At 43.5% G+C, this 25,410-nt stretch overlaps 1 protein-coding gene across 9 annotated transcripts in view; it reads right to left on the reverse strand.

The window, feature by feature from the left end:
* CACNA1A (calcium voltage-gated channel subunit alpha1 A) overlaps positions 1–12,341 on the reverse strand; it is a 322,216-nt gene extending 309,875 nt beyond the window's left edge. For all 9 annotated transcript variants that reach the window (XM_037818101.1, XM_037818099.1, XM_037818097.1 and 6 more), the window contains exon 1: positions 12,099–12,341. The gene's annotated coding sequence lies outside the window, so the exon portion shown is untranslated. The remainder of the gene's footprint in view (positions 1–12,098) is intronic.
* Between the last annotated feature and the right edge of the window lie 13,069 nt (positions 12,342–25,410).

Here is a 25,410-nt window from a genome sequence, read left to right on the forward strand (position 1 = left end):
GACCCTGGTGATGCTCCTGTTGTATATGGCCTGTGTTCTTGTTTGCTAACACTGCCGTGATGCAAAATACCAGAAATGGATTGGCTTTTATAAAGGGGGCTTATTTGGTTACAAAGTTACAATCCTAAGGCCATAAAAGTGTCCAAACAAAGGCATCAACAATAGGATACCATTACTGAAGAACGGCCAACAGTGTCCTGAAAATCTTTGTCAGCTGGGAAGGCACATGGCTGGCATCTGCTGATTCTTTGCTCTGGAGTTCTGGTTTCCAAACTGGCTTTCTCCAAAATATCTCTGGGCTTGTCTGTCTTAGCTTTTTCAGCTCTTGTGCATCTGAGCATTGGGAGTCCTCTCTTAGTTCTCCAGAGCAAACTTCAGGCTAGCATCTCCAAACATCTCCAAGCATCTCCAGGTGTCAGCTCTTAGCTTCTCTCTAAAATGTCCCACTCAGCTGCTCTGAGCTCCTTCTGTTTGTGGGCTCTTTTATAGGCCAGTGATTAAATCAAGACCCACCCTGAATGGGTAGGGTCCATATCTCCATGGAAATAATTTAATCAAATGGTTTGGCCACAGTTGATTGAGTCACATTCCATGGAAACACTCAGTCAAAAGGTTCCAACCTAATCAACGCTAATACATCTGCTCCCATGAGACTGCATTAAAGAATATGGCTTTTGGGGGGACATAATATATCCAAACTGGCACAGCCTATTCCAGGAGCTCTGGGGGAGGAGGCAAGGAAGACGGGAAAGGGAAAGAGTGTGGAAAAGCAGATATTTGCATAGTTGCACCAGGCATCAAGCAGCTCCGCTGCTGGTGAAAGAAAGTGATAGTAACCAATATACCAGTTGTACCACTGGTAGAAACGGGTAGAAACTATGGTCTTTAAGCAAAAGAGCAGAGGAAAAAAATTCTCTAAAACTTCACAGGCCATACACACGTTCAGGAGAGGATGGAAACTCAAAAATGTCCATGAGGTCCCTCACCAAGAGGAAAAAAAAAAAAAAAAGGACCAGACAGGGGTTGGGATGTAAACTACAGACTCCCAATTCATTTTCAGGGGCGGGAGGATGTCTTCCCACCACTCCCCATGTGGAAGGAAAATTAAAAAACTGAAAACGACCCAGGAGGATTTCCCCTCCTAAGTGTAAACCCAACAGAAATTAGTGCACATGTCCACGGAAAGACATGCTCTAGATTATTCATACAGCTCTGTTTTTAATAACTTGAAACTGGAAACAACCCAAATATCCATCAACAATGGAAAAACAAATTGTGGTGCAGCCATTTGACAGAATACTACACAGCAATGAAAAAGAATGTGCTAAAGCTACAAGGATAGACATGAATGAATCTTGCAGACAGACACAAAACAGGACATGTTGGATGATTCCATTTATATGAAGTTCAAAAGCAGGCAAAACAAAAATATGGTGATGCAAGTGAGAACACTTTACCTTATGGGGGAGAGGGCATTGACTGATTTGGAGCACAGGCAAGCTTGCCGATAGAGTTGCTAAATAAAATACAGGATGCAGAGTTGCATGCAACATACTTATAGTAAAGAAAAAATTACTCCTTGTATGTCTGAAATTAAAATTAGGCTGGGCATTCTATATATTTTATTTGTTAAACATGGCAGCTCTACCCACTGGAGGATGAAAATTCCCTGAATCTTGATCTGGATGGTGAAAGAGACACAAGTATGTACATCTGTAAAAATTCCTTTGAGCATTTTCCTGCATGCTTGTTACTCCATAAAAGATATTTTTCAAGCCAGAATAATCACACTAAATTTATTAGGAGGGATTCCAGATGGCCTTCCTCCCTGCAACCAAGTTTTGGTCTCAGCAGAAAAAGAGACATAGGAAGATAAAGAATCTGAAGCCAGGTCTCCCCACCAAAACACAAGTCCCAAAGGAAGTAGGGAATCTATTCCCTCATAATACAGATGAGACAGAGGCTCAGAGAGGTGATGTGACTTCTAAAGGTCCCCCAGGCAAGGGGGACAGAGAGTAGGTGGGGGATATGGACCCATGTCTCTTGGGACTCCACAGGCTTCTCTCTGAGATTTAACCCAGAGCCTGGCAATGAACATTTTATTTTTGGAGCAGTGAGACGTTTTCTTAGCCAGACCAACTTCTTCTGAAACATATATAATTTGAGGCAGGTAGCATTTTGACCCCCAAAGCCTTCACCCCTTACTATTACATCTGTGCATGATACATAACATGGCAAAAGGGACTTTGCAGATTAAAGTCACTGTCAGGTCATGGCTTTAAGAAGCAGGTTTGCCTCCACCGTGCACTCTTTCCTCTCTGCTAATTGGACACAGAAGATGCTAAAGGTGTATGGTGGAGTCACAGAAGGGAGACAGCCTGCAATCCTGTTCTGGTTTGCTAATGTTGCCATTATGCAAAATACCAGAAACGGGTTGGCTTTTATAAAGGGGGTTTATTTGGTTATCAAATTACAGTCTTAAGGCCATAAAGCGTCCAAGTAAGGCATAAGCAGTAGGGTACCTTCACTGGAGAAAGGCCCCTGGCATCCAGAAAACCTCTGTTAGCTGGGAAGGCACACTGCTGGTGTCCACTTGCTCCCGGGTTGCATTTCAAAATGGTGTTCTCCAAAATGTTGCTCTTGGGGCATTTTGTCCTCTCTTAGCTGCAGCTGCTCTTCAAAATGTCACTCTCAGTTGCTCTAGATCCTTCTGTCTGTGAACTTCCAGTGATCTAATTAACACCCACCCTGAATGGGTGGGGTAAAACCTCCATGGAAATTACCCAATCAAATGTTTCACTCACAATTGATTGAGTCACATCTCCATGGAAACAATCAAAGAATTCCAATATAATCGATACTAATATGTCTGCCCCCACAAGACTGCATTTAAAAACATGGCTTTTTCTGGGGGACATAACATATACAAGCCAGCACAATCCCTGAACCAGTACCTGGAGAAGAAGAGAAAACTGCCAACCAAGAATATACCACCCTAGGGCTATTGAGTGAGCAAGAAAGAAACTTCTATTGTGCTTAATCTTTAATACAATTGGGGGCCTATTTGTTAAGCAGCATTCTCTAACTAATACATGACTCAATGAAAACAACACTGGTTTTAGGTAATGAATGGTTTCCTTGGGCTTTGAAAGCCTTGCATTCAAGTGGAAGAGAGTCCTGCTGTGAGCACAAAAGTGTTCATTAAAAAGAGGCTCAAGTGGTATGCCAAGACCCCAACCAATAGTATTTCCAAAAACCCTAAAGAATACCCAGGTATCCATCCAAGACTCTATAAAAGTTTCACCCATTAAGTTTATTCTCCAGAAATTTAAAACTTCCAGAGTGTTCTTATGCCAGATAAGTCCCGAAACCCAGAGGCAACAGCATCTTCAAGAACATCAACCAGCTGCATCCCCCTTCCCCATAATGTCAACGCCCCTTTTCAATGTGAACAAGTTATGGTAGTCACAGCCTAGACATCCCTGAAGATCAAGAAAGTGATTAAATGAGAGGAAGGGGTAGTGTGCCAGTTTGGATGTTTTATGTCCCCCAAAACTCCATGTTCTTTGATGCAATCTTGTGGGGGCAGACATATTAGTGTTGATTAGGTTGGAACCTATTGATTGAGTGTTTCCATGGAGATGTAACTCAATCAACCATGGGCAAGAGCTTTGATTGGATAATTTCCATGGAGGTGTTACCCCACCCATTCAGGGTGGGTTTGAATTAAATCACTGAAGCCCTATAAAGAGCCAACAAACAGAAGGAACTGAGAGCAACTAAGAGTGACATTTTGGAGGAGCTGCAGTTAAGAGAGGACAAAATACCCCAAGAGCAACATTTTGGAGAATGCCATTTTGAAACATACCCTGGAAGCAAGTGGATGCCAGCCATGTGCCTTCCAAGCTAACAGAGGTTTTCCAGACGCCAATGGCCTTTCTCCAGTGAAGGTACCCTATTGTTGATGCCTTACCTTGGACACTTTATGGCCTTAAGACTGTAGCTTTGTTACCAAATAAACCCCCTTTATAAAAGCCAAACCATTTCTGTTGTTTTGCATAACAGCAGCATTAGCAAACCAGAACAGGTAGCAACAGATAAGATAGGATTTATCAATGAGTCATGAATACTAAAGCATTATATAGAAATTTCTTTTTAGTCTCTAGTATATTAGAACAGCTAGAAGGAAATAGCTGAAATTGTGGAACTGTAACCCATACAATACTTTGAAATTTGCTCTATAACTACTTGTTAAACCACACTTTGAAAGTTATCACTTTCCTGTATATATATTATATTTCACAATAAAAAATGTTTTTTAAAAAAAGAGGCTCAAAAATAGCATTTACACACTGCCCTCCCCCCTACGTGGGATCAGACACCCAGGGGAGTGAATCTCCCTGGCAACGTGGAATATGACTCCCGGGGAGGAATGTAGACCCGGCATCGTGGGACGGAGAACATCTTCTTGACCAAAAGGGGGATGTGAAAGGAAATGAAATAAGCTTCAGTGGCAGAGAGATTCCAAAAGGAGCCGAGAGGTCACTCTGGTGGGCACTCTTACGCACAATTTAGACAACCCTTTTTAGGTTCTAAAGAATTGGGGTAGCTGGTGGTGGATACCTGAAACTATCAAACTACAACCCAGAACCCATGAATCTCAAAGACAATTGTATAAAAATGTAGCTTATGAGGGGTGACAATGGGATTGGGAAAGCCATAAGGACCACACTCCACTTTGTCTAGTTTATGGATGGATGAGTAGAAAAATAGGGGAAGGAAACAAACAAACAGACAAAGGTACCCAGTGTTCTTTTTTACTTTAATTGTTCTTTTTCATTTTAATTATTATTCTTGTTATTTTTGTGTGTGTGCTAATGAAGGTGTCAGGGATTGATTTAGGTGATGAATGTACAACTATGTAATGGTACTGTAAACAATCGAATGTACGATTTGTTTTGTATGACTGCATGGTATGTGAATATATCTCAATAAAATGAAGATAAAAAAATAAAATAAAATGCTATACAAGTTAAAAAAAAATAGCATTTACAGGTGAAGCGATTTCCTTTCACCTCTGCCCTCCTGCTCTCTCTCACAGAGCTTTATTCGCTTTCTTCTGCTGCTTGTGTGCTCCTCTGCTGGGCAGTTTCACTCCCCCCTGTCTTGCTCTGGTGCTGAGGTCTCTGGAAGTAAAGCACCCTAAGCTAGCCCCAGACCAAACAGTGCTCGCTGGGGTGCATTTTAAAGGTATCCCCTCCTGATTTCTAGGTTGATGAGTGTGAAATTCAGCAGACCATGATTCTAACAGCTCCTAAAGCAAGCGCCAGACAGAGATCATCCTAATGTCATTTTTAAGCAACGTCGAAATGCGTCATCATCTTCTGGATGATGTTTTATTCAGCTGAGAGTAAAACTGCTTCCCAGCCCTGAACATTCTCTGGGGTAAGCAGCCAGGTGTGGGTTAATAATCTACCTTGAATCAAAAACCCCCTAATAGATGATCCAAAAAAGCCCACCCATCCTCGTGGAGGTTCTTAAGTACTCACGGGGTGCCCTCCTCCCAATTTTGTCCTTCAAACCTCTCTAGTATCAGCACCCACTTATTAGAAGGCACCAATATGGAGTTACAGGTTTGAAGATTCCTCAAAAAGTTTAACATAGGGTTATCACGTGACCTGGCAATCCCACGTCTAGGTATACAACCCAATGAATTGATAGCAGGGACCGAAACAGGTATTTGTACACCAATGCACAGAGCAGCATAGTCACCATAGCCAGAAAGGTGAAAACAGACCAAGAATCCACTGATGGATAAACAAAATGAGGCCCAGCCAGACAATGGAATATTATGTGGCCATAAAAAAGGAATGAAATTCTGCACATGCTACAACATGAATGAACCTCGAAGACATCACGCTGAGTGAAACAAGCAGACACAAAAGGACAAACATTGCATGGGTCCACTCACGTGAAAAATCTAGAATAAGCAAATTCATAGAGACAGAAAGTAGATCACAGGTTACCAGGGGCTGGGTGGGGAGGGGGAAGTGGGGAGTTATTGCTTAATGGGTGCAGCGTTTCCGTCTGGGGTGATGGAGAAGTTTTGGTCATGGATGGTGGTGATGGTAGCACAGTATTGTGAATGCAATTAATGCCAATGAATGGTACTTTTAAAAATAGATAAAAGGGCAAGTTTGTTACATACATGTTACCACAAAAAAAAATTTAATAAGCAGATAGAGGCATATAAAGGGCTTTTGTTTGATTGGACCACTACCGAGGCTACCCCATCTCGGCACCGTGAATCACCCCTCCTCATCTTTGCACAGAGAAGCAAAGAACAAGGTGACATAAAAATCTGACTGAACTGCCCCACATATGTGAGAGCGGAGCTAAATAAAATGCCAGGCCAGATGGCAAAGGTCGAACGAGAAGCTGATTGCTTCAAGTAAACGTAGCCCTGAGAGCTGCGGAAGACGTTCAGCCCCCGGCGGGAACCAGCCGTGTCCCAGCTGGTCTCGTTTTTCACCTGCCTTTGCCCTCTAGCCCGGCTGCCTGACCGCAGCCCAGAGAGACGCGCACGGACAGATGAGGGGTCTCCTGGGATCACTGGATGTTTTTCAAGGGTCGTGGGATTGGAAGCAGAGGGGTGGGGAAACCCCCAGTGTGGGGGCTGTTTAGCAGGATTCACATGAGCCCCTGAACCTCAGGTTGAATTCTTCTTACCAGCTTCAGTTTGTGGCTTCATTATCTTCCCCATCACTCAGGCCTTCATTCATGCATTCACTCATTCATGCATTCATCAGCAGTATTTATTGAGCACCTACTGTGTGCCTGGCTTTGTTCTAGGCACTGGGGACCCAGGAGTGAAAAAGAAGAGTTGACATTCTATGGAGGATACAGACAAGAAATGGGATAAACCAGTGCAACAGCCAGAATGCTGGATGGGGAAAAGAAAAAGAAAAGAGGAGCAGAAGGGGAAGTGGATTGTAATTTAAATAAGGTGGTCAGAAAAGGCCTCACTGAGAAAGAAACATTTGAGTAAAGAACTGGAGGAGGTGAGGGCCAGGCAGGTGTCTGGGGGAAAAGTGTCCCAGGCAGAAAGCACAGCAGGTGCAAAGGCCCTGAGGCTGGACAGTGCCTGGTGGATTCAAAAGGAGGCCCTTGTGGCTGGAGCAGAGTGAGTGATGGGATGAGTGGGAACAGATGAAGGTGAGGCGGTGATAGGGGAGACTGTGCAGGGCCTGGTGGGTCACAGGGAGAACTTTGCCTTTCGCTCTGAGTGAAGTGGGAGCCATGGAGGGTTCTGGGGAGAGGGAGGGTCGTGCCCTGACTCAGGTGCTCATAGGCTCCCTCTGGTTATCAAACTTGCAAAAAACCCCAAAATGCAGTGGACTTGATCATCCCAGCTGTGTGAGCTCCCTCTGTCCCTCCTTGCTTCCTACATCCTCGTCATCGTCAAGGTGGGTGCTTCCTCTCACCCTCGCCAGCTCTGCTCTATTCCTCTTGACATGGCCCCAACCCAGGCCATGCATCCAGAAGGGCTGCAATTCTTTCATCCCCTCTCATTCCCCCTGAGTTCCCCTTCTTTCCTATTCATTGTAAGCCATTGAGTCAACCACTGGGCAAACCCAAAAGGATGCCCACTGACAATCAAATAACATGTGAGCCCTTTCATCCACTCCATACAGGTTCTGTGTTGGGGCCCTGACCTTTTGTTCCAATCTCATTTCTTTTCCACTGCCTTTGTCACAAATCCTATGCTCACGATCAATCCTGAATGCACCTCCAAATCACCCACCTCTCTGCCTTTGGCTTGAATGTCTTTTCCTCTCCCCCACCCAAAGATCTGGCTCCAAAAACTCTACTGTTATGAAGCCTACTCTAGAGAATTCCCCAAGGCTTCCTAACTCCAGCCCCCACAGCTCCCTATCAGGAGGGAGCTCCACCTACAAGTGACAGTTCAGAAGTTCTGTGACATTGACATCCCCTGGAATAACCCTAAAGCCAAAGACTGATGGGAGCTGGTGGAGAAATACCCCAACATTGCAGCCCGCCTGCTTGGGCTCAAATCCTGGATCTGCCGCTTACTGCTGTGTGACCTTGGGCAAGTCACTTCCCCTCTCTGGGCTGAAGCTTCCTCTGTAAAATGGGGATAAACCAAGAACACACTTTGTACAACCACTGTGAGGATAAAATAACTTAATTCTATGTAGCATGTTCAGGACACCATCCAGCGCTTAGTGAGCCCTATGGAAGTGTGCACTATTATTATTTCTATGATTATGATGATGATTGGACTTCCTTCTCTGCTGAATCCTCAAAGCCCAGCACAGAACCTGACAAACAGGAAAGACTCAACAAATACCTGTTGAAAGGTAGACCAATTGTTCCTCTTGCCCAGGCTCAAAAAAAAGCAACTCAATTCAACTCAACTCAACTCCATATCTCAACTCAAGGAACAGACTGGGCACTCAGCATCATTTCTCTCTCTCTCTTAAATTTTGCCTGACTTCATCCATACCGGAAGATTAAAAGGACAAGGACAAAACTACCAGGAAAAAAAACAAAATGTTCCTCTGATGCTTCTTCCTCAAACTAAATATCACCTCTCCCTTCTAAATTGGTCTTGGGCAGGGGTGGGTGGGTAGCTTTGTTTACACTCCGTGTCTTGGATTTTTTTTCCCCTGAGTATGTATTTTTGACTTCTCTGTATTTAGCATTGGTAGGTATTTCACTTTCTTCTCTTCTCATTCTGTCCCTTCACCCAGACACTAACTGCATTTGGTATCAACATATTAATAAATTAGGGCATTAATTCCTTATGATGGCGATATTAGTGCTGGCACACTTTATTTGTCCAACAAATATTTATGGACTGATGACTGCTGTGCCATTGTGATTTCATTATTGTTTGTCTTGGGATCAGAAAACTCCCAAAAAATTAAATCCAGAAATCGCCTTCCCATTGGGGCTGAAAGAAAGTTTAGTGATGAGTTTTGCTGGGGAGAAATAAGTGGACACCAAAAGTTGGAGCCACTTTAGGCAAAAAAGTGAGTAGCCCTGAGTCCAAACTTTACAAATGTTTGAAGACTGAGCCTGCTACACTTTGTTCTTGTCTGCTAAGAATTAACAAGTGAATTAGTTGGATCCAGAATATGGTTCCATTACTCTTATTTGATCTGGACAATTTAAGTCAGGAGCTGATGGGACAGAGAAAGGGGTGGAAGGAAACTAACAAAGGAATCAGCAATCTGAAAGAAGTTGGATGTAAAATGCTGCATATCATACAATTCCATGTTTATGAAATGTCCAGAATCGGCAGATCCAAAGGGATGGAAAGCAGATTGGTGGTCCCCAGGGGCTGGGTGGTGGGATGGGGGAGAGAGAAATGGAGAGTGACAGCTTAATGGGTAAGGGGTTTACTTTCAGGGTGATGAAAAAGTCCTGGAACTAGATGAAGTGGTGATTGAACAATATTATGAATGGACTAAATGCCACTGAATTGTACATTTTAAATGGTTAAAATGGTAAATTTATGGTTTGAGTATGTTACTACAATGGAAAAAAGAGAAAGGAAGGAGGAAAGAAAGTCACTAGAGAGTAAGAAAGAGAAGGAAGGAAGGAAGGGAGTGAGGGAGGGAGGGGGAGAGAGAGAGGGAGGAATCAAGAAAGAAGAAAAAGAAAGAAAGAGAGAGAAAGAGAAAGAAAGAGAGAAAGAAAAGAATCAAGAAAGGAAAGGAAGGAAAGAAGGAAGGAGAGCAAGAAAGGGAAGGAAGGAGAAAGAAAGAAACAAGGAAGAAAGGAAGAAAGGAAGAGAGGGAGGGACAGAGGGAAAGAGAAGAAAGAATTGAGACAGGAAAGAAAGAGAAAAACAAAATTGAGAAAGAAAGAAGAAAGGAAGAAAGAGAAGGAGAAAGAAAGGAACAAAGAAGAATACAGAAAATTGAGAGAGGAGAGAGAGAGAGAAACAAACAAGAGAGGAGAAAGAGAGAGAGAGAAAGAAAGTGGACATGCAACCCCCACTCTGGAGATTAATTTGAAATTAGGTGACATTTACTGAGCACCTACCATCCCCCAGCCCAGCCCCGTCTCCTCAACAACCCAATGACGTGGGCACCGTCGTTGGCCCCATCACACAGCCAGGACCACCGAGGCACAGAGGGGCGGCGGTACTCGCTGGTTCACACGGTCGGTGAGTGTGACGACTCCAGAACTTCTCAGACTCTGATCAGCACAAGAATCACCAGGGGTCGGGATTGGGTTAAAATGCAGATTCTGCCTCAGCAGGACCGGCGGGGCCTGAGATTCTGCCTTCCCAGCCAGCTCTTGGAGGATGCTGCACCGCTGGTCCAAAGCCCACACGTTGACACGTTGAGCCGAGGATCTGGGGATTTGGGTGAGCGGCACACCCACTCGGCCAGCTCATTCTGTCCTCCTCCGTCAGACAAGCCTGACCTCACCCAGTGTGGTCAGAGAGCTCACCAAGAGCCCTCGCCTCTCAGTCACTGGGAGGAAAGCCCCGGGGTTGAAAGTTCCTGGCATAGAATCTCCCTCCCTTGCCCTCTGGCCCTTTAGGCTAATGTTTTTGGTTCCTTCTTTTTTAATTAAAATTAATAATTTCAATGCCAAATGATCAGAGCTATGCTTGGCATATTTTGCAGGTCATTTGCCCAGAATGCGTTCAATGTCAAATCCACCCTCTCCCTCCAGAACCCTGGCCCCGATCTTTCTGTTTACTTCTTTTGGGGGGACACTGTCAGAGGAAATAAGTCAATTCCAGAAAGAAGGTGGTACTTGCCCTGAGTGACATCTGTATGCATCTCTACAGATCTGTGTCTTGGAGGAAAACGAAACATCAACAGGGATAAACTTGGCTTCTAAGGGCTTCTCAAGTCAGGGCTCCCAGACGTCCCCGAATCAGAAATGGCAAGGCTGTCCCAAGGTCACCAACCTCAGGCAGGAACCCTACAGGGTAGGAAACAACTGCCCCAGGGCTAAGGCGGGAGGGGGTGCAGACCTGGGAAGACGTTCTGACCCCCTGTTTTCATTCCACGTGGCCCCCTACGGCCTCGGGCCCTCAGGAGCCTCCAAAACGAGATCTGCCGGGAAAGGCAGCCTAATGGGCCACGCACATGCTTCCCCCACGGGGGTCCCTGCAACATCGATCTATGAAACTGTCAGCTACCAACAAAAAAGGGAGAGGAGGAGACAGATCCAGCTGCCATCTCTCTCCCTCACTTCTTAACAACTGCCTCGAGAAACAAAGGTTGCCCTGAGAGGGGAAGAAAGGGGAAAATAGAGGGGAGGGTTGGTCTAGAGGGGTGTCAAGTGCCAGCGTTCGCTGCTTTTCATTTGGAAGGGGGAAGGGAGGGGAGGGAAGAATATTAAATATGAAACAGAGGAAGTGGCTTCCTAAGACGAGGCAATTATACTCAACAGCCTAAACCCCATCTGCCGCCTCCCTGTTACCCACGGGTTCACGCCGTTTGAGCACAATGAACACATTGAGCCAGGGCCACACAGGCGTTGGGAACTTTTTGTTTCAGGGTACACGAAACCGGAGGCAATGGGGGCCATGTGATTCCAACCCTGCCACTTGCCCGGCCTGCTCGGGTCTCAAAGCAGAAAGAGATCAATGTAGACTTGAGGTGGGAGAGCAGAAAGGGACAAAACAAAGTAGAATCTGACTCAGGTCAGAAGCTCTCATCGTTAGGAAGCTGTCACTTGTCCGGGGCAGGTGGCAAAGGGATCTGGAGCTATGTGGGGGCCGAGCCGTTGGAAGAAATTGGGTTTTTAAGAAAGAAACAAGTATTCAGCTGGAAATGGGCTATCTGCTCCCTGCAGGAACTATTCAGAAAGCAGAAGAGATTTTTAAGACAGAAATGAATGAAATCTAGAAATAAACTGCCTACCCCCTGCCCCAAGAGAAACTATTCAGAAAGAGGGACGAGATGTTCACATCTCTGCCCCTGCTTGGTGAGTTAATGTGGCAGCGAGGAAATAAAAAGGGAAACCCCTGCCCCTGCCCCCTCCTCAGCCCTCAGCTTCCCCACATGCCCAGAAAACCCAGCACGCCCCCAAAACCCACGCACCTGTGTTGCACCAGCTCTGGGGCTCCAGCACCACGGTTAGCGGGCAGCACGGCAAAGCCTCCAGTTGCCCTGAGGGTCCCCCTCCGTCAGCACTTTGGGGTCCAAGCCCTCGGAATCCCGAGAATCCATTGCTTGCCCAACTGGCGGGTCGAAAGGAAGAGGGATCCCGGAGAGAGGAGAGAGAAAGGGGGGACGCCAAGAACGGCCGGATTCTGAGCCGAGGGCTCCCCCACAAAGACAGGCATGGAGCTGAGCTGCTGTGCCAGCTGCCAGAGAGAAAAGAGGAGGAAGAGGAGGTTTCCCTGATGCTGGGAGGAGGGAGGGGAGGATGACGGGCTCATCAGCTCCCCATGAGCCAGCAAAGCGCCCCACGGGGACCCAGCAAGAGAAGACAAATCCAGACAAAAGCATGTCAGCCCATTGCTGCTCAGAAAAAATTAAGCAATTTCTCCCTCGCTCTCTTCTCCACGTCCCCTTGAGTCTTCGCGTCTCGACTTTCTACCACCTGGCAGAATTCTAGTCTCGGGAAGGATACTATGTATCCCTGCTCCACCTACTTTCTATCTGGCTTCCCTTCAGGAGAACAGGAAAAGGGGTAAAAAGAGGAGTGTCTTTCTCTTACAGCTCACTCATGTTAGCTGTCTGTCTGGGGAAGGGGGATATGGCATCTGGCTTATAATTTAACCATCTCCCCTCCATCCAATTGCAACCTAATTTATTTATGCTTTTACCAAAATGATAATTAAAGGACAGCTGCTAATCCCCTCGCCAAGCTGCTTCCCCTTGCACCCAAACTCTTTCTTTGGGTGGAGGGGCTGTATTATTAAGACAGGCAAGGAGAAGGAAATTTTAGTCTTTCAACCCAAAAAGCAATTGAGGTGCATGTTCTTAGGTGTGCTTGTAACCTGCAAAGACTTGGGCTCTAAAATCTAGGGTGCCAGTGTTTCTCTTTGAAGGGGTCACCTTTTAAAAGAGGAGGTTGTGTTTTTCCTCTAAAAGAGGCAGTCTGGGGCACAAATCACCTGCATGTTTTTCCCAAGCTGGAGTCAAAGTGGGAGGAGGGAGCTATCTTATTTGAAAAACTGGCATCGATTACACAGTTGGGGAGAATCAAACCTGGACTGGGTATTAGGAGAGTTTAAGGAATTAGTGTTGCTTTCGTCAAGTCCATTAAGGGGATTTTGATAATGTTGTTTTGTTTTTCCTTTTGTCTCTTGGAGTTATCTATTTATTTATTTTTAGACTTTAGGGCAGTTGTAGGCTTACAGAAAATCACACAGAAAGTAGAGTTCCCATATAAAACCCTACACATACACAGTTTCCCTATTATTAGCATCTTCCATTTACTTTGCTTTCTAAAAGTCTTTATCTGTTAGAGATATGTATTGAAGGATTTATAGATGAGAGGCTATGCTATCTGGATTTGCTTTTTTAAAAACTCCAGGAAACACCCTAAATGCCATCAATGGACAAACGGATAAACAAATTATGGTCCACTCTTACAATGGAATATTAGTCAACCAAAAAAAAAAAAATGAAGTTCAGATCCATGCTACAACATGGATGAATTTTGAAAACACGATGCTAAGTAAAATAAGTCAGACACAAAGGGCCACATATTGGATGATTCCATTTTTGTGAGATACCAGAAGAGACAAATGCATAAAGACAACCAGATTACTGGTTCCAGGGACTAGCGGCTAGGGAGAATGAGTGACTGTTTAGTGAGTATGGGGTTTCCTTTTGGGGTGATGAGAATGTCCAGAACTAGATAGAGGTATGTTGTGAATTTACTAAGTGCCACTGTTCAGTCCGCTGTACAATGGTGACTTTTATATTATGTGGATTTCATCTTGATTTTTTTTAAAACTCCAACAAAAAAGGGAGGGAATAGCTAAACACGAAAAGTGGATTGCTGATAATGGAGGAATTAAATGGGTGATGACAATGTGGGGTTCACTGCATTTTTTCCTCTACTTTTCTATGCTTGATATTTTTTAATTATTCTAAAAAAGTGGAGAGAAAAAATAGGAAGTGGGTTTAGACCAACAGATGTGGGTGAGGCTTCTCTGTGTGTCCAGCCCCCAAGTTAGCCACGAGGTTAGGTTGTGTCTGAGTCTGAAAGCAAAGCCCACCCCAGACTGGAGGTCTTGCCCCCCACCACGTCCACTGGAGCTTTGGCTCCCCGAGACATGCCCTGGGGTCCCCAGGCCCTGGACAAGCCTCAGTTTCCTTGCTGGAAAAATGGGGCTACCCTTCCTTCCCCTTACGATTTCTGTAAGACTGAAATGAGATCCTGTTAAAAAGAAGAAAAAAGAATATTTGCTTCTGTGTGCATTAAAACCATCTCTGGGAAGATGCATAAGAACAAATCAGACTTTGCCTTGTTTTGTTTGAAATGTTGTATGGATTTTAGCTGTTGTTTATTTGTTTCTTTTGATTTTTGATAAACAAACTTAAAAAAAAAAAAAAGAACAAATCAGAGTGGTGATACCCTGATATCCCAGGATAGAGGGGAACTTTTCCCTATTTACCTTTTTTAGATTTAAGGGATTATAAACCATGTGGGTAAATTGTACAGATTAAAACAATTAAATTTAAAAAGTGAGATTGTGTATGTCAAGGGCCACATAATAAATATCTTAGGCTTTGCAGGTCATCCAGGCTCTGTCTCAATCTTTCATCTCTTCCCTCGTAGTGCAGAAGCAACCGTGGACAGTACATAAATAAATGGGCATGGCTGTGTGCCAAAAAAAACTTTATTTACAAGAATAGGCCATGGGCTGAATTTGGCCTCCAGGCTGTAGTTTGCTGACCCTTGGTGTTTGTAAAGCACCTAAATCAGTTGCATAGAAGGTGCTGATTAATTCCAGGCTCTGTTGTTTGCAAAGCCACGTGACCTTGGGCAAGTCACTTAAGCCTCCATTGCCTCCCATTCAAAACGAGGATAATAATACTTGAGAAGGGTGCTTATGAGTACAAAATAAGACATCAGTTATTAAAGTTCATTGTGAACTTGAATATAAGATGTTATTATTGTTGTGGAGGGAGTCATACGTCTGTGCAATTATTATAAAATTTTCCTATTTTTAAATCATATGACTTAGATGAGTCACTTCATGAGGAACACAAATAGCCAGCCTGGTTTCTTTAAAATTTCTTTGAAAATGTCAAAAAGTTCTGCTTTTTTCCCTTATGCAGATGTGGCCATCCTGAGTCCACTATCTTTTAAACTCTTGTGTCTTTTTTATGAGAGTTTGTGGTGATTCATTGATGGAACATTTGACTCCAGTGTTTCATTCCAAACTGTATCTCTACTGTTCCTGTTTGCTAATGCTGCTGCTATGTAAAATACTAGAAATGGATTGGCTTTTATAAAGGGGATTTATTAAGTTGAAAATTTACAGTACTGAGGCTATAAAAGTGTCCAAACGAAGGCATCAACAAGATGATACCTTCACTGAAGGATGGTTGATGGCATCCGGAACACCTCTGTCAGATGAAAAGGCACGTGGCTGGCGTCTGCTGGTCCTTTGCTCCCAGGTTGCATTTCAAAATGGCTTTCTCCAAAATGTCTCTGGGTTGCTCTTAGCTTCTTCAGCTCCTGTGCTTCTAAGTGTCAGGTCTTCTCTTAGCTTCTCTGGAGCAAACTCTGGGCTAGCATCTCCAAGTGTCTCCAAGCATCTCCAAGTGTCAGCGTCAGTGTCAGCTCTTAGCTTCTCTCCAAAATGTCCCTCTCAGCTGCTCTGAGCTCCTTCTGTCTGTGAGCTCTTTTACAGGACTCCAGTGATTAAATCAAGATCTGCCTGGAATGGGTGGAGTCCACATCTCTATGGAAATAATTTAATCAAATGTTTCACCCACAGTTGATTGAGTCACATCTCCATGGAAACACTCGACCAAAAGGTTCCAACCTAATCAACACTAATACATCTGCCCCCACAAGATTGCATTAAAGAATATGACTTTTGGGGGACATAATATAACCAACTGGCACACTTAACTTTGCCGTGTTCTCATTGAGATTTGGGCTTGGCCATATAAGTTGCTTCAACCAGTGGTATTTGGGCACAAGTGACAACGTGTCAGTTCTAAGCCTGGGCCTTAGGGGCCTCCATGTTCCCAGCTGCCCACTTTGTCTTGCCATTAGAACACCTGGTTCCATCCAGCTCACTGGTCCCAAAAGGAGAAGAAGAGACAAGAGATTCCATCACCCAGCTGTCCAGATCAGCTAACCCCAGCAGATCCAAGGTACGCAGGAATAAATAACTAATGCTTTAAAGCCACTGAGTTTGGGGGTAGTTTGTAATGCAAAGCCTATGGGATTCATGCAGAACCAGACTGAATTCCAAGTAAAAAAGAAAGATGTTCAATTTCTGACATCAGGGCAACTTCTCTGCAATTCCAGTTGGTTTTCCACTCTGTACCCAGAAATGATGCCCAAAGAAAGCATTTTAGAAGGCCAGTGATGGGCTGATTCAATCAGGAAACTGGGGAGAATGTTGGTTAGTTGGTCCAGAATAGGGACACCGAATGGTAACTCGCTTACCTCCCATTGGTTTGGGATTTTCATGGACACCGACAAAACAGATCACTGCCATCTGTGTCTCAAAGTTGACAGAGATCCTTAGTACAAAACAGAGATACTTCCAAAGGGTTCATCAATGAAGATTTACATGAGTCAGCACAATATTCTCTCACAGGGTGTTCTGAGGATGACATGGGAAAATGCACCTGGGAGTTACTTAATTGTAAATGCATTGGTTAGCTACTGCTGTGTAACAAACCATCCCAAAATTTAGTGGCTCAAAACAATATTCATTTATCTGTGAGTCTACAGGTCAACTGGATGGTCAATCTGCTGATCTTGGACCTGAGCTGGTGGGCCAGCGGAGGGTGGCTGGTGGCTGACTAGTCTAGAATGACCTCCAGCAGGTTTGTTCACATGGCAGTGGCTGAACTGGCATGCCACCCTGTGCTGGTTTGGATGTATTATGTCCCCCAAAACACCATGCTCTTTGATGCAATCTTGTGGGGGCAGATGAATTCGTGTGGATTAGACTGGAACCTTTGGATTGGGTTGTTTCCATGGAGATGTGACCAACCGGTTGTAGATGATAACCCTGATTAGATAATTTCCATGGAGGTGTGGCCCTGCCCATTCAGTGTGGGCCTTGATTAGTTTACTAGAACCCTATAAAAGCTCAGACAGAAGGAGCTCACTGCTGCAGCTTAGAGAGACATTTTGAAGATGGCCATTAAAAGTAGACTTTTGCTACTCCAGAGTTTGTCTGGGAGAAACTAAGAGAATACCCCCAGATGCCTAGAGAGAGAAATGTCCTGGGAGAATGCTATTTTGAAACGTAACCTAGACACCGGCTACGTGTCTTCCCAGCTAACAGAGGTTTTCCAGACGCCATTGGTGTTTTCCAGTGAAGGTACCCTATTGTTGATGCCTTACCTTGGGTATTTATGGCCTTAGACTGTAAACTTTGTAACCAAATAAACCCCCTTTATAAAATCCAATTCATTTCTCGTGTTTTGCAAAATGGCACATTAGCAAACCGGAACACACCCCTTCTGCCACATCCTGTAGACCAAAGTCACAAGTTCCTGTTGTTAAGGGAGTGGATTCAGGGAGAGGTGGAGAAAGGGGGCCATTTCTGTACTCATGATGTCTGGTAGACAATAACATTAGCTCTCTTTTCTTTGTTAATTGATAGCAGTGAGATTGACAAAGTCATATTTGTCACTTTACTCACATCTACTCCCAGATATTCTCTCTACACTTTTTTTTCCTTTTCTTCATTTTTGCTTGGTCAATAGATGGGTTTTAGCATGCTTCCAACCTTCTTTAAACTACAATTTCCTTGTTTATGAAATGGAGATAAGAGTCACCAGGCAAAGTTGCTGCTAAAATAAAATAAGTGCATTAGTTTGGGACATACTAGCTGCTCTAATAGCTAAGCCCCAAATTGTAGTGGCTTAACCCAGGGAAAGTGTATTTCTTACTCATGGATCACTGCCACCTATGTGCTCAATGGGCAGCCTTCCACTTGGTGACTCAGGGAATCTGAGATCCACCATCCCTGAGCCTTCACTCCTGTCCAATGACTGGAGAAAGAAGATGGAGGATCCACTGGGGGAGGTTTCAATGGACCAAGGATGAACATGGCACACATCAATCCCTCTCACAAACTATTGGTCAGAACAGTCACACAGCTACACCCAAATCCCCAAAGGCTGGGAAATGTAGCCTAGCCCTGTCCCCAAGAAAAAGAAGGAATGGGGAGGTGGAAGAAGATGGTGGCATAGAGAGGAGTGGAAGCTAGTTAGTCCCCCTGGAACAACTAATAAACAACCGGAAACAACTAGTAAATAATCTGGAATAACTGCAGGGGGACAAACGTAACTGTCCGCTCATCATACACCAACCTGAATTGGGAGGAATGCCTGAGATTGTGGCATAAAATCTGTAAGTAAAAACTGCAGATCCAAGCTGAGAGCCCTCTCCCCCCACTGGCAGCCCAAACTGCAAAGCCTCATGGTGCTAGAGAGCAGCACTCCCCGAGCAAGCAAATATACTTCAACCCAGCTCCAACTGGGGTTTTAATTAACAAACGTGGACTGCTCAGTACAAGCTATGAATCCCCAGAAAGCAGACAGAGATTTTTGGTGGTGACTGACCTTGGAGAGCTGGAGGACCTCTCTGGGAGGGAGGGGGAGCCCAGAGGACCAGGTGCTGTCTCTGGCCAACAGGTGAAACTGAGCGTGGCCACAGGCTGGCCCTGAAGGGGGGCTTTCTGTCTCTTTTTTGGCTCAGTGGTAAAAGCCTCAGCCATTTTCACTTCCAAGTGCTCTGACCCAGACAAGGGGTGGAGATAGCAGAGTCAGAGAGACTATTCAAATGCAAATGATATCTCCCCAGGGGTGTATCCTCCCTAAGAGGAAAGAGGTGGGGTCTTCCATTCAGAAACAGACCCCAGAGCATGGGGGGAAAACAGCCACAGGCCACACCTCCTTACACCAGTCTGGAGCTACAGGCTGACAGATGGCACCTGTGGGGCAGAAAAGCAGTGACTTGAGGCCTCACAGGGTGTATCAATCTTCTAAAACACACCCTCAGGGAAACCAGATACCATTGCCTCCTTCCAAGACCTGAGCCCTTTCTGGTCTGGGAAAACCTGATTGGGGTAACCAAGGAAAATAGATACCTAGACAACAGAAAACTACAACTGACACTAAGAAAAATGAAGTTATGGCCCAGTCAAAGGAACAAACTTACACTTCAACTGAGATACAGGAATTTAAACAACTAATGCTAAATCAGTTCAAAAAGTTTAGGAAAGATATGGCAAAAGAGATGAAGCGTATAATGAAAACACTGGGCGTACATAAGGTAGAAATCAAAACTTCAAAAAAACAACTGGCAGAATCTATGGAAATGAAAGGCACAACACAAGAGATGAAAGACACAATGGAGACATACAACAGATCTCAAGAGGCAGAAGAAAACATTCAGGAACTGGAGAACAAGACACCTGAAAGCCTACACACAAAAGAACAGATAGAGAAAAGAATGGAAAAATATGAGCAGTGTCTCCAGGAATTGAATGACAACATGAAACACAGGAACGTACATGTCATGGGTGTCCCAGAAGAAGAGAATGGAAAAGGGGCAGAAACAATAATAGAGGAAATAATCAATGGAAATTTCCCATCTCTTATGAAAGACATAAAATTACAGATCCAAGAAGCACAGCATACCCCAAACAGAATAGATCTGAATAGGCCTACACCAAGACACTTAATAATCAGATTATTAAATGTCAAAGATAAAGAGAGAATCCTGAAAGCAGTGAGAGAAAAGTAATCCATCACATACAAAGGAAGCTTCAAAAGACTATGTGCGGATTTCTCAATAGAAACCATGGAGGCAAGAAGGAAGTGGGGTGATATATTTTAAGATACTGAAGGAGAAAAACCACCAACCAGGAATCCTATATCTGACAAAATTGAGTTTCAAATATGAGAGAGAGCTTAAAATATTCTCTGACAAACAATGACAGAGTTTGTGAACAAGATACCTGCTCTACAGGAAACACTAAAGGGAGCACTGCAGACAGAAAGAAAAAGACAGGAGTGAGAGGTTTGGAACACACAATTTTGAGAGATAGTAGCACAGCAATGTAAGTACACTGAACAAAGATGAGTGTGAGTATGGTTGAAAGAGGAAAGTTAGGAGCATGTGGGACACCAGAAGGAAAGAGGAAAGATAAAGACTGGGACTTTATAACTCAATGAAACCTAGGTTGCTCAATGATTGTGATAAAAGTTACAAAAATGTTTTTACATGAGGTAGAACAAATGAATGTCAACATTGCAAGGTGTTAAAAACAGGGTGGGTTTTGGGGGAAAATACAATCAATGCAAAGTAGAGACTATAATTTACAGAAACATTGTATTGTGCTTCCTTTAATATAACAAAGGCAATAATAACAAAGCTAAATGCATATAGTTGGGGGGGGGACTTAGGGGAAGTGTATGGGACTCTTGGCATTGGTGATGTTGTCTGATTCTTTATTCTACTTTAGTTTAATGCTATCTTTCCTTTTGTTGCTTCCTAGCTATCATGTTTTGTTTATTTTGTTTTGTTTTTTCTCTCTTTCTTTTTTCTTTTTCTTCTCTCTACCTTCTTTGACTCTTCCTCCTTCTTTGTAGAAGAAATGGAGATGTCCTTATATAGATAGAGGCAATGAAGGTGAATGCGTAAATACGTGACTATACACAGAACCATTGATTGTTTACTTAGGATGGAATGCACAGTGTGTGAACAAAACTGTCTTAAAAAAAATGGATTGATGAAGAAACCTTGAGGGCACTATATTGAATGAAATAAGACAGACACATAAGGACAAATATTGCAGGGTCTCACTGATATGAACTAATTATAATATGTAAGCTCATAGACATGAAATATAAACTACCAGGATATAGAACAAGGCTAAAGAATGGGGAGAAGTTGCTTATTATGAGCAGAATGTTCAACTAGGATGAACTTAAACATTTGGAAATGGACAGAGGTGATGGTAGCACATTGTGAGAATAACTAATAGTGCTGAAAGGTGTGTGAAGGTGGTGGAAAGGGTGAGCTCAGAGTCATGTATGTCACCAGAAGGGAACTTGGAAGGTTAAAATATGGGAATGTATAAAACAGTGAATCTTGTGGTGGACAATGTCCATGATTAACTGTACAAATATTAGAAATCTCTTCCATGAACCAGAACAAATGTATGACACTACAATTAGAAATTAATAATAGAGAGGCATATAGGAAAAAATATGTACCTATTGCAAACTATATACTACAGTTAATAGTTCTTTCATAAACAGTAACAAATGTACTATACCAAAACTATGAATCAATAATGGAGGGGGGGCATGGTTAGGGGTATGGGAGGATTTGAGTTTCCTTTTTGTCTTTATTTCTTTTCTGGAGTAATGAAAATGTTCTAAAAATTGAAAAAAAAGTTAATTGTGGTGATGGATGCACAGCTGTATGATGGTACCTTGGGCAATTGATTGTATGCTTTGGATCTTTGGAAAATTGTATGGTATGTGAACAATCTCAGTAAAAATGCAAATCTGAAAAAAAAAAAAGAAGGAATGGGTTTTGGTGAACACTCTGAAATCTCTACCACAATGAGGAGATGGAAGATATTCAATAAATGTGTTTCCCACCCTTCTTTCCCCACTGAGCTTTTAGTGACAGAGCGAGGCCTCAGGGCCTTAGCACAGCTGTTCCTTCTGCCTGGAATCCCCATCCCCAGAGAGCCACCTGATACACTCCATCATTTTTCTCAGGTCTCTGCCAAAAGGTCAGAGAGGTCATTCCTGTTTACTATCTAAAAAGCACCCCAGTCCCTCTCTATCCCTTCCCCAGCTGTTCTTTTTTTAACTGTATTTGTCATTTCTTGATATTATTTTGTAGAGCTATCTGTTCATTGTTAGTCTTCCCTCTCCTTCCATCAGGCCAGAGACTTTTCTTCACCCATAGCTGCACTTCCAGCACCCAGAACTATTTGTAGCACATAGAAGGTGCTCAATTAATGTTTGAATGAATGAATGAATAATGAATGAATGAAATACATCCCTTTGTTGTATATCTCTTTATATAACAAAAAGGATTTCCTCATGGGACTGTATAACATAGTGAACCCTGTTGTGGACGATGATTGTGGTTAATAGTACAAATATAAGAATGTTCTTCCATGAATTAAAACAAACGTATATCATTATTACAAGGTAATAATACAGTGGTATGTGGGGGAAATACACCTAATGTAAACTATGGGCTATAGTTAACAGTAATATTTTAATATTCTTTCATCAATTGTAACAAAGGTACCAAACCAATGCTAAGTGTTAATAATAGGGGTGTATAAGGGGAAGGGGGTTTTTCTTTTTGGAGCAATGAAAATGTTCTAAAATTGATTGTGGTGATGACTGCAGCACTCTGTGACTGTAGTGAGAACTAGTGATTTTACACTTTAGATGGATTGTATGGTGTGTGTTCTAGTTTGCTAATGATGCCAGAATGTAAAACACCAGAAAGGGATTGGCTTTTATAAAGGGGGTTTGTTTGCTTACAAAGTTACAGTCTTAAGGCCATAAAGTGTCCAACATAAGGCATCAACAATCAGGTACCTTCACTGGAGAAAGGCCATTGGTATCTGGAAAACCTCTGTTAGTTGGGAAGGTACGTCGCTGGCATCTGCTTGCTCCCAGGTTGCATTTCAAAACGGTGTTCTCCAAAATGTTGCTCTTGGAGTGTTTTGTCCTCTCTTAGCTGCAGCTCCTCTTCAAAATGTCACTCTCAGTTGCTATCCAAGATGTCACTACAGCTGCTCTGCATCTGGGCCTGTGTGACTCTTTTAAAAGTACTCCAGTCATCCAATTAATACCTACCCTGAATGGGCAGGTAACACCTCCATGGAAATTATCCAATCAAATATTTCACTCACAGTTGATTGAGTCACATATCCATGGAAACATCAAAGGATTCCAATCTAATCAACACTAATACATCTTCCCCTACAAGATTGCATCAGAGAATATGGCTTTTGGCGGGACATAACATATCCAAACTAGCACAGTGTGTGAATATAACTGCTTTCAAAAAAAGGAGGGGAGGGTTCCTTTCCTTCCTCCTTGAAGCTAGGAAAGAGGGTTTGGCTGTGTGAGGATTAAATTTTTGTATGGAGTGAGATAGGGATAAAACACTTGCGATTTCTAAAGAGAAAAGAGGTAATGGTGTAGGGGCCTCTCCAGGACTGAGATCTATGCAAACTGCAATCCGTGTGACACAAGGAAAGTTACCCCAGACCTCTGGGCTAAGGTGTAATAGTCAGTAAAGGCTAGGTTATGCTGCAATAATAAGCATCCCCCAAATATCAGTGGCTAAAGTGCTAAAAGTGTATTCACTCATGATACATGCTCTTCATAGATGAGCAGTATATTGTGCTCAACACCACTGTCATTCAAGGACCCAGGTTATCATAATGTCCACCATCTAGGACAATTGTCATTCACCATTGCAATGAACAGAGAGATGGAGAATTATGCCTCAGCTCTTAAATGAGCCCTCACAAAAGTGACTCACATCACTTCTGCTCATATATCATTGGCCAGAGCAAGTCACACAACCACACCAAACTTCAAGAGGGTAGAGAAAGGTATCCCTCTTCTGTGTTCATGCATCAGTTATCTCTTGCTATGTAACAAACCACTCCCAAAGGTTTATCTTTTCCCACAATTCTGTGGGTTAACACAGTGATTGTTATGATCTGGGCCAGCTCAGCCAATTTCTACAATCTGATGGTGGTTTGACTTCACTCACATGTCTGGCAACTGGCAGTTGGGTTGTTCTTTGCTGAGACAGCTCCTCTCTGCTCCATGGGCTACCTCATCCTCCAGTAGGCTAGCCTGGGCTTGTTTACAGGGTGGCAGAAAAGTTTTAAGAAAGCAAGATCAGAAGCTAAAAAATCTCTTGGAGTCTAGAGTTAGAACTCTCACCATCATTTCTGTCACATTTTATCAGTCAAAGCAAGCTGCATGGCCCTGCCCATATTCAAGAGATGGGGAAACAGATTCCACTTCATGATAGAGGAGTTGCAAAGAATGTGAGGCTATTTGCAATCTACCACAGTCTAGAAGTAGAGGGCAGCCAGATATTGGAAGTTGTTATAATATATGTCCCTCACAGGATAAGCAGGTGCTATTCCAGCCAGGCTGTTTTGAGCATCTCCATCCCAAATATGAGGCAACTAGATTGCAAAATGGAAAAGTGTATTAGTTAGGGTTCTCTAGGGAACCAGAATCAATGACAAATATCTATGAATATAAGATTTATAAAAGTGTCTCATGCAACTGTGGGTATGCACGAGTCCAAATTCTGTAGGGCAGGCAGCAAACTGGCAACTGCAATGAAGATGTTCAATGAACTCCTCGGGAAATGAACTGACAACTTCAACGAACTCCTCAGGAAATGCTTCTCTGGTCAGCCGAAGAAGAAGTGAAGGTCCTCTATCTGTCTCACTTAAAAGTCTTCAACTGACTGATTGGATTAAATCCAGCCAACTGCATTTTCTCATTGTGGAAGACATGCCCTTCATTGACGTAATCAGTCACAGCTGCAGCCAATTGACTGATGATTTAATCACCCAGCCTGTTGGTTTATTAACCAGCCACAAACATCCTCGCAGCAACGGTTAGGCCAGTGCTTGCTTGACCAGACAGCTGCGTACCATCACCTGGCCAAGTTGACAGATGAACCTAACCATCACAGAAGGGAAGAAACTGCAATCACACCTCATCTGCTGCAGACAGCTAGGGTGTCCCTTAGATTTGTACAGTGCACAACCTGTGCAACCCTTCCACGGTGGCCAATCTGTACCCCTTCCCTGATTCTTTTACCAACCTCTGGGGAAGTGTGGGTGCATGGCTTTGATCCCAGAACTGTCAAAATTCCTGTCAAGTGCTTTCCCAGATCCTGAACCCCAAAAACAATCTACCAGATGCTTGGGCTTGCTTTCACCTCTGCCTGTTCTCTTTTCTCTTTAACCATGCCTATTTCTGATCCATTCCAGCATCTACACATCCGGCAGTTTCCTGGGGTGGGCCAGACTCACATATTCACACTGAATATTCAAGTGCTTCTAAAATCTGTCTTAAAGGCACATCTAGACTCATATTTTCAGAAGGCCCTTGCCTCTTCAAAGCAGACAAGATCAATTAAAATCTTCAGGACTTG

This window comes from Choloepus didactylus, chromosome 25, assembly GCF_015220235.1.
Source record: "Choloepus didactylus isolate mChoDid1 chromosome 25, mChoDid1.pri, whole genome shotgun sequence".
In the NCBI taxonomy this organism is placed as follows: domain Eukaryota; kingdom Metazoa; phylum Chordata; class Mammalia; order Pilosa; family Megalonychidae; genus Choloepus; species Choloepus didactylus.